This window comes from Sesamum indicum, linkage group LG2 (genome assembly GCF_026168435.1).
Source record: "Sesamum indicum cultivar Baizhima isolate 11 linkage group LG2, ASM2616843v1, whole genome shotgun sequence".
NCBI lineage: Eukaryota > Viridiplantae > Streptophyta > Magnoliopsida > Lamiales > Pedaliaceae > Sesamum > Sesamum indicum.
In genome coordinates this window covers 6,156,174-6,166,676 of record NC_142658.1, presented here as the reverse complement: position 1 = coordinate 6,166,676, position 10,503 = coordinate 6,156,174, and the positions used below count along the sequence as shown (strand labels likewise).

At 38.5% G+C, this 10,503-nt stretch overlaps 1 pseudogene; it reads left to right on the top strand.

The window, feature by feature from the left end:
* The first annotated feature begins 4,127 nt into the window (after positions 1–4,127).
* LOC148789145 (secreted RxLR effector protein 161 pseudogene) lies at positions 4,128–4,862 on the top strand (annotated as a pseudogene).
* Positions 4,863–10,503: the final 5,641 nt, after the last annotated feature.

Here is a 10,503-nt window from a genome sequence, read left to right as displayed (position 1 = left end):
CTTATTTTTTTCAGTGCATGTTCTCTGCCGATGGCCTAAATGCCGGCAATAATGGGGGCAATTTTCAAATTGAACTTGATGGAATGTTCAATCTCCAAATTCACGGTAAATTTCAATCGTTTTGGGTTTCATAAGATCAACCCCAATGCATACTCGGGCAAGGCTAGGTCGAGAGAGGTCCGTCTCGGGCTCATCGGTTTTAGTGGTGTTCCAATCAAACTTGCAATACTGAATAGTGCTCTTTTATGAAAGAACTCACATGGAAGTTCAGGAAACCAAATCCAGACTGTTGCAATCGACGACTCAACTTCTGTAGCAAATTCAAAAGTCCACTTGAAGACCCTCATGGGGAACCCAACAAAAGACCATTCCCCTTTCAACCAGAACCATGCATAATCTTCCTCAAGTGTGAATTTGATTAGCACATGCTTGAAATTGATAACTCCAATCATGAATTCACCCTTTTGTCCCATCTACACAAATTTTCCTCGAAGATATCTAACACCCCGGGATCCGTGGGAGAATTTACCCAAAAGAGCTGTAAAAATGAAATGGCCCAAACCAATATGATTGGGCCTTGCTCACTGGATGGCCGGATAAACTAAGGCCCAAACCCTCTAATTCACCGACTCGGTCCACTTTAAGGTTTGACCCGGCAGCTCTCTTATAAATACTTTTCTCCCTCTTATCTTAACCCTAATTCCGCCGTCTTCTTCATCCCTTTCTCTCCTTCGACCCTTTGGGTTCTTCACCTGTTCTTCATCTTCTGTGACTCTCTCATTCTCCAGATAATGGCTGTAAATGAGCCATTAAGTGCTAGCCTCTTTAAATGGCTCGTGCTTGTTGGTTCATGGCTAACGGACAGATCTCTTCTCCCTCCCTAAATCTCTAAAAGCCTCTGTGGCAAAAACCTTAGTGGTTTCTGGTTCTAAAGCCTTAGTGGCAAATCCTTGGTGGATTCTTGAGAACAACCTTTGTGGCCTCGGTAACATCTGTGCAACCGTGAGCAGGGTTGCGGCCTACGGCCTCTCTAGGCCCTGGGTCTTAGGCCTCTGAGTCGATCACTCTGAAACTATTAATGTCCCCCCATTCTGTAATATTGTTATTCCCCGGTTTATTTCTTGTATGTTTCTTCTTGTTCTATAGGCTTCTTGTAATTTGTGTTAGAAAGGTCTATAATAATTTTTAAGTTTCTGTAATCGTTTATATTGTATTTGTGCCGGAGATCGATCCACTACCAACAGTGGTATCAGAGCGGGGTTAAGTCTCTGGCCTGAGGCGACTCACGGTAACATTGTTCTATCTCTTCCTCTCTTTATTTTTCTAGTCCCAGTATCCCGACCCCTTACTACTAACCTCCCTTGGTCGGGCTCGAGAAGCCGTCGGATATCTAGTGGAGGCGTAGTCAAGGCCCCTGCACATATATAAACTGTGATTGGGAATTTACTGCTGTTTAATATTTGTTTCTATTATTTGTGTGAACTGTGAATATTCTGTGTTATTACTGTAAACTTGCTAAAATGTCTGGTTATAATTTACAACCGTTTGATGGAAAAACTGACTTTTCTATATGGCAACAAAAAATGAAAGGCATCTTAATACACAAAAAGTTTTTAAAGACTGTAAGAAACCGAAAAAGAACCAACAAAATAATGAATCTGCTAATGTCTTAGAAGAAACTACTGATGAAGTTTATATGGTATCTGATGTAAATTTTGTGAAAAATTCTTTAAATAAATCTGAATGGCTTGTGGATTCTGGATGTACTTTTCATATGACACCTTACAAAGAGATTTTGATGAATTTTAAAACTGAAAGGCTAGGTTCTGTGTCAATGGCAAATCAAAAATTATGCGATGTGCTTGGCTATGGTGATACATGTCTTATTTTTTAAAATGGTTCAAAAATTACCCTAAAGAATGTTAGGTATGTCCCTGATCTTGCCCATAATTTGATGTCTTGCTCTGCCCTAGAAGAAGAAGGGTTAGAGGGGAAATGGGGTAAAGGGATTATGAAAATTTCTAAGGGTTCCATGACCATTTTCAAAGCTGTCAAAAAGAGAAATCTGTATTTGTGCACTGTCAAGTATGATTCTTTTTCTGGAAATGTCTCTACAGAAAATAAATCTGAAATTTGGCATAAAAGATTGGGTCATATCAGTTTTAAGGGACTTGAGTTATTACACAAAAATGGTTTTTTGCATAAAAACCTTCTGTTTTGACTTTTTGTGATGATTGCATATTAGGAAAACAACACAAAGTAAAGTTTCCTACTTCCTTATACCCATCTCCCACTTCCTCAAATTGCATTCTAGAATATGTACATGCAGATGTATGGGGTCCTGCTAATGTATGTACACATGGGGGCAATAAGTATTTTCTGTCTATTATAGATAATTACTCTAGAAAAGTATTGTTTTTCTAATGAAGCAAAAATCTGATGTTTTTGAGAAATTTCAGAACTGGAAAATTCTGGTTGAAAACCAAACCGGTCATAAGCTTAAAGCTTTAAGAACAGATAATGGTTTGGAATTTTGCAACAAACAGTTTTCTGAATTATGTGATAAGCATGGTATTAAAAGACACAAAACCACACCATATACTCCTCAACAAAACGGGGTAGCTGAAAGAATGAATAGGACTTTGTTAAACAAAGTAAGATGTCTTTTAATAAGTTCTGGATTACCAAAAATATTTTGGGGGGAAGCTTTAATAACTGCAGCATATTTGATAAATAGATCACCCTCTGTGCCCTTACTAATATTCCTGAAAAGGTTTGGTCTAATACTGATGTTGATTTTTCTTCTCTACGCATTTTTGGATGTACTGCTTTCTGTCAAAATAATGGTGATAAACTAGATCCAAGATCCCAAAATTGTGTATTTATTGGTTATCCAGTTGGAGTAAAAGGATATAGATTATGGCTTAGGAATCAACCTGGCTTTAAAGTTATAGTAAGCAGAGATGTGATTTTTAATGAATCTGAAATGCCATGTTTAAACACTTCCTCTAAAAATACTGAAGATTTTAATATTGAAAATACCTTTAATAAGGTGGAACCTAGTAATGAGGATAACCAACAAAGGAAAAAAATAGTAACTAGAGAAGAAAATCAAGAAGAAAATAGTAATGAAGAACTTGAAAATGAAAATCCAAACACTTATCAGTTAGTAAGGGATAGAGTACCTAGGGAACGTAGGATTCCTTCTAGGTTTAGAGATTATCACTTAGCTCTAAATGTTGAAAATTTAGAACCAGGCTCTTATGAAGAAGCTATAAAAAGTTCAAATTCAAAAGAATGGATAACTGCTATGAATAAAGAATTAAAAGCCTTAAAAGAAAATAACACTTGGGTTTTAGTTTCAAAACCTAAAAATGCTTCTATAGTTGATTGTAAATGGGTTTTCAAAATAAAAGAAGAAAACAATGTCAAGAGATTTAAAGCTAGACTTGTAGCAAAAGGTTTTACACAAAAAGAAGGCATTGATTTTACTGAAATCTTCTCTCTTGTGGTTAAATTTACTACTGTTCGAATCATGCTTGCATTGGTTGCTCATTTTAATTGGGAATTAAAACAGATGGATGTTAAGAATGCATTCTTGCATGGAAATTTAGATGAGCAAATTTATATGTCTCACCCTCATGGTTTTGTTGATAAGAAAAATCCAAATCATGTATGTTTACTCAAAAAATCCTTATATGGCTTAAAGCAATCCCCTAGGCAGTGGAACAAAAAGTTTGATCAGTTCATGCATTCTCTAGATTTTAAAAACAGTGCCTATGATCCTTGCTTATATTTCAAGTATGAGAACAATGTGCCCTTGCTTCTTGTTTTATATGTAGATGACATGTTAATAGCTAGTCCTAGTCTCAGTATGATTAAGTGCTTACAGAATAATTTATGTAAAAATTTTGAAATGAAAGATTTAGGAAATGCAAAGAAAATACTTGGTTTGAATATAGAGAGAAATAGAACCAAGTCAACTATTTTCCTGAATCAAACTTCTTACATTCAAAGTATTCTTGAAAAGTTTTCAATGGAAAATTCTAAACCCTCTTCAGTACCACTTGCTGCACACTTTCAATTAAGTAAAGAACAGTGTCCTCAAACTAATTTTGAAAAAGATAATGAAAAATGTGGTCTACTCAAATGCTATAGGTTTTGTCATGTATCTCATGGTTAGCACTAGACCAGATATTGCATATGCAGTTAGCTGTTTAAGTCGATACATGTCAAATCCAGGTACTCTTCACTGGGAAGCTGTTAAATGGCTCTTTAGGTATCTAAATGGGACTAAAAACCTAGGAATAACCTTTTCTAAAAACTCTGATGGTGTTGAACTTAAAGGTTTTGTAGACTCTAATTATGTCAATGATAGAGATAGTAGGAAATCTACAACATCTTATATTTTTACTCTTTGTAATGCATGTATAAGTTGGAAATCTCAACTTCAAAGTATAGTAGCTCTTTCCACTACTGAAGCTGAGTATATAGCAACCACTGAAGCAATAAAAGAAGCAATATGGCTCAAAGGTTTAATTTCTGAAATTGGATTTCTGGAAAATAAACTTGTAGTTTACTCTGATAGTCAGTCTAGTATCCAACTATGTAAAAATCTAGTCTTTCACTATAGAACCAAACACATAGATGTCAGGTATCACTTTATTAGGGATGTTATAAATAAAGGAATAATCAACCTTGAAAAGATAAAGTTTGAAGAAAATCCAGCAGATATGGGAACAAAGTGCTTGGCAATTGAAAATTTTAAAAATTTTCTTAGTATTCTTCATTTATAAACTGTTATTTCTTAACTTTTCTTGTTTGCAGGAAATGGAAGCAAAGGCAATGATGATCGCCTCTAGACCCGCCATCTTGGTTTGGACCAAGGTGGAAAATGTAAAAATGAAATGACCCAAACCAATATGATTGGGCCTTGCTCACTGGATGGCCGGATAAACTAAGGCCCAAACCCTCTAATTCACCGACCCGGTCCACTTTAGGGTTTGACCCGGCAGCTCTCTTATAAATACTTTTCTCTGTCTTTTCTTAACCCTAATTCCGCCGTCTTCTTCATCCCTTTCTCTCCTTCGACCCTTTGGGTTCTTCACCTGTTCTTCGCCTTTTGTGACTCTCTCATTCTCCAGATAATGGCTGTAAATGAGCCATTAAGTGCTAGCCTATTTAAATGGCTCATGCTTGTTGGTTCATGGCTAACGGACAGTTTACACTATTCTCTTCTCCCTCCATAAATCTCTAAAAGCCTCTGTGGCAAAAACCTTAGTGGTTTCTGGTTCTGAAGCCTTAGTGGCAAATCCTTGGTGGATTCTTGAGAACAGCCTTTGTGGTTGATAGCCTTTGTGGCCTCGGTAACATCTGTGCAACCGTGAGCAGGGTTGCGGCCTACGGCCTCTCTAGGCCCTGGGTCTTAGGCCTCTGAGCCGATCACTCTGAAACTATTAATGTCCCCCCATTCTGTAATATTGTTATTCCCCGGTTTATTTCTTGTATGTTTATTCTTGTTCTATAGGCTTCTTGTAATTTGTGTTAGAAAGGTCTGTAATAATTTTTAAGTTTCTGTAATCGTCTATATTGTATTTGTGTCGGAGACCGATCTACTACCAACAAGAGCAAACTTCAAAGGGGAAGATATTAACTTAATTTCATCATCTCAGAAGAGGATACCTGGATTTCCTTTAAATTTGGAGACGTCTTTGGCAAAACATTTTTTGCTGGTTTGATCATCATCAGAGCAGAGAGGATTTTTTAGAATATTCGAGAAGCTCTATTTCTATATCCGTGGAGGTTGGTTGTTGTTCTGAGGGGGGATCACAGGGGGTTGAGGTTGATGGGGCAGTGGGTCAAGAGGCAAAGGAAGCTGAGTCGGACAAGTTGGCTAAGTTAGATGCGAGAATGTGGAGGGTTATGCTAAAATCAAGGAATAGAACCGATTATGCCATCAAAACTCGTAAGGAAGTAGTGCGTTGTGTATTGCTTCAAAAATGGTGATTACAAAGTGCAGAAAAAGTTACAAAAGAATAGTGTTGGCCTCTGTTAAATATCAGAGGAAGATGATGAACAGAACGAACAGAAAAAATAACTAAAATAATAAACTTAGGCCACGTCAGCTACAGGTGGCAAACTAAACAGCTCCATATAAGCTAACTAATATAAGCATGCTCAGTAAATAGAAAGAACGCATTCCATAAATGCGCGTCTTCTTCGAAGTTCTGCAACAGAGATGCATTCAACCAGGATCCCAGGCAACCAAGGCACCAGCTTCATCACTATGATCAGCTCGCTTATGCTCTGTATTCTCAACACCCCCCCTACAAGTTGGACTTGGGAAACCCAAGAACAAGTCCAACTTGCGCACCAAACAGGAGAATTGAGTAGAAGAAAGACATTTCGTAAATAAATCGTCTAATTGATCCTTGGTGCAAACAAAAACAGGATCAAGAAATCCCTTCTTGTAACAATTACGAACAATGTGGCAGTCTATGTCTAAATGTTTCATATGCTCATGAAACACCGGATTCGCCATGATATGAAGCGCAGCTTGACTGTCACAATCGAAGGGAAAAGGAGCATCCAAAATAATGCCAAAATCTCATAACAGAAAAGAGATCCATTTCAATTCACATGTTGTTGCAGCCATACTGCGATACTCTGCCTCGACAAAGGATCGAGAAACGGTACACTATTTCTTTGTCTTCCATGAAATGAGAGCAGGGACAAGAAAGACACTAAAGCCCGAGAGAGAACGCCTAGTGTCAGGGCATACTGCCTAATCCGCATCACAGAACGCACGAAGCTGCAAAGAGTTCGAAGTTGGAAAGAAAAGACCATGAGTTGAAGTGCCCTTCAAATATCGAACTAGATGAGTAGCAGCTAGCCAATGTGAACGGCAAGGTCATTGAATGAACTGGCTTAGTTGTTGGACTCCGTGCGAGATATCAGGATGAATGAAACTGAAGTATAGAAGGCGTCCCACCAAACGACGGAATGGTTCTGGATCCTCAAGCAAGGAATCATCATCAACGTGCAACTTGATTCCAGGCGGTAAGGGGGTGGCAGCACTTCTAGCTTTGAGAAGACCACAATCAGCCACAATGTTAGAAAAATATTTAGACTGAGTTAAGGAAGTTCCAGCTTCTAAACGAGCAATTTGTAAGCCAAGGAAGTAACGTGTAGAACCCAAATCCTTGATGGTGAAAAGAGCATCAAAGTGAAGCTTAACCTGCGAAATGAAATCATTAGAAGGAGCCATGATGAGGACATCATCAACATAGACCAACAATCCAATAAAATCATAATCTAGCGGCTTAAGAAATAAGCAATGATTGTGTTTAGATTGCTTGAAACCAAACGCAATGAGACTTCGTGAAAACTCTAGATTCCACTGGCGTAAAGCCTGCTTCAAACGATAATGAGATCGCCGAAGAAGACAAACATGTCCAGGCTGAATAGAGTACCCTTCAGGAGCGTCCATATAAATTTCTTCATCGAGATGACCATGAAGAAAGGGGTTGTTTATATCAATCTGATGCAGTGGCCATTTAAACGAAGTAGCAATGGCGATGAATAAACGAACAGTCACAACCTTCACACAGGAGAAAAACGTTCAACACAATCCACCCCTTCAACTTGTTTGTATCCTTTGGCCACTAACCTGGCCTTATATCATTCAATCGATCCAACATCTCTCAATTTAACTTTGTACCCCCACTAGCAACCAATAGGGCGTTTACTAGATGGCAAAGGAACCACATCCCAAGTGTGATTTGATTCGAAAGCCTGCAGTTCTTTGTCCATTTCATCAACCCACTGTAGAATGGATGCGGCTTCCTTATAGTTGCGTGGCTCCTGCAAAATGGATAGAGAGGCAACAAAATCCAAAAATTTTGAGCCTAAGCCGGTGACAGTAGGGATAGAAGAGTGAGCAGCTATATTGCAAATAAAATTAGAAAGCCAAACTGGCTTTGTATGGGTTCTCTGAGACTTACGAACTGGAACAGGGACAGTGGGAGAAGTAGGCTGAGAGTGTGGAGGAGAAGGAGAATTATCATTTAAAGTATCAGTAATAGGAGGATCATTACAAGAATCATCATTTAAAGGAATAAGGGGCAAAGGAACAGCAGGAGCTGTTGGAGAAGATTGAGCAAAAGGGAAAATTTCTTCATGGAATGTGACATTCCTAGAAATAAAGATCGTGTTTGAATCAAGCTCAAGTAATTTATATCCTTTTTGGCCAGGGGGTAACCAAGTAGGACACATTTAACGCCTCACTTATCAAATTTAGACTGAAACGGACTTGGTTTAATAGCAAAACAGAGACGCCCTATAGTTCTAAGATGTGTGTAAGAGGGGACCTTTCCGTACAAGATTTCGTATGGAGTTTTCCATCCTAAAATGGCCGAGGGAAACCTATTTATTAAGTAGGTAGCAGAGAGTATGGCATCAGCCAAAAAACACCTAGGAAAGGAGGATTGAAACATATTGGAACGAGCAATATCAAGGAGAAATCTGTGTTTTCTCTCTACAACTCCATTTTGCTACGGAGTGTAGGAACAACTACATTGATAAATGATGCCTGAACTACTGAGGAAGGACTGAAAATGAGAGCTTAAGAATTCGGAACCATTATCGGTACGAATGGACTGCACATGTTTATTAAACTGTGTAAACACAAGCTTGCAGAAATTTTGAAACATCTCCAAATATTGACTCTTGTATCGCATAAAGAATGTCCATATGGGCTGACTAAAATCATCTACAATGGTCAAAAAATATCGAAAACCAGTGACAATAGGCTCTTTATAGGGCCCCCAAATATCCATATGAACAAGAGCAAAGATCAATGAAGAATGAATGGAACTTGAAGTAAAAGGAAGTTGATTCATTTTAGCTAAGGGACATATTTCACAAGGCATTTTAATGAAGTCTAATTGAGGCAGTGAAGTAATGTGCTCCACTGAACTTTTAGACAAATGTCCAAGTCGTTTATGCCACACATCACCATTATTCATGGCAGCATTAACACTAGAATTGACATTACAATTAGTTTGAAGAGATATAGAAGGATTCTTCGTTGACGCAGATGTAGAGGATAGGATATACAAATTTCCTATAAGGTCTCCTGTAGCTTGACCCTTTCATTCCCCAGGCCCTGCAGGATGCAGCAAGACTTTAGAAACCGAAATTGAATTGGTATATCATGAAACAATTGTCGAACAGACAGTAGATTGACAGAGAAAGTGGAAATATGAAGCACATATATTAGAATAATTTCAGATGAGATAACAACGGATCCTATATGAGAGACTATTTGCGTTTATCCATTTGGTAAATGAATGGTGAGAGGTTGTGTGGGTGTGGTGAAGTATTGAAATAGATGAATGTCTCCACATATATGGCTTGTTGCCCCGCTATCAATAATCCAATAGCCAAAAATAGTGCAAGGAGAGTTCATGCTATTACCTGCAAAACTGTCCATTTGAGCGAAATTCACTTTCAAAGGATCAAGAGGCATCTCTTCATGCATCAATCTCTGCACTTCTGTGCGAACAATGTTGGCTATATTGGTAGCTCCTTCTGGTTTGATATGAACTTGCTCAGTAGCTGCTGCAGCTGCAAAACCTCGTCCCTTACCTCCTGATTTTCTTCGCTGGTCTGTAATCTCCTTGTACCACTCAGGTACACCATGAAGTTTAAAATAACTATCCTTGGAATGACCCGTTCTCTGGCAATGTTCACAAACCAGATGTCTTTTATCCACAAATTCCTTTTCTTAAAACTGTGAGTCTTAACTTGGAAAGCGGCACCACTATTCATTTCAAGGCCGCTAATGTTTATTTGCATCTGTTTTTCCATGCGAATGAGCATGGAATATGCTTTAGTAACTGATGGTAAAGGCTCCAGCAGTAAGATTTGGCTCCTTGCTTGATCATAGAATGTGCTTAATGCAACCAAAAATTGTATCAATTGATTTGAGTCAGTCATCTCCATCATTGCTTTATTAACGCTGCAAGTGCACCCTGTATAAATGCACTTCAGAGTGGGCGCTAAACACGTTAATTCATCCCATAAGTGTTTGAGCTTAGCGTAATACTCCATAATCGACATGTTTCCTTGCGTTACCTGACCGATTTCCCTCTGCAATTGGTAAACCATGGGGCTATTACTCTCACCAAACCTTGCCTCCAATTCTAACCAAAGCTCTCACGACGAACTTACGTACATAAAAGACTCAGCCAATTCTTTCGACTTACAATTCAAAATCCAGGTAGTGACCATGGAATCAATGCGATTCCATCGTTTGAACTCATCAATACTCCCTGATTGCCTGACCGCAGTACCATCGACAAAATCTAACTTCATTTTAGCTGTCAGTGCACCCCTCACTGCTCTACTCTAGGCGAAATAATTGTTCCCAGTCAACATTGCTGAGACCATCACCATCCCAGGGTGATTAAAGGCTTAAAGCTGCATGAAATCCGGATCTGG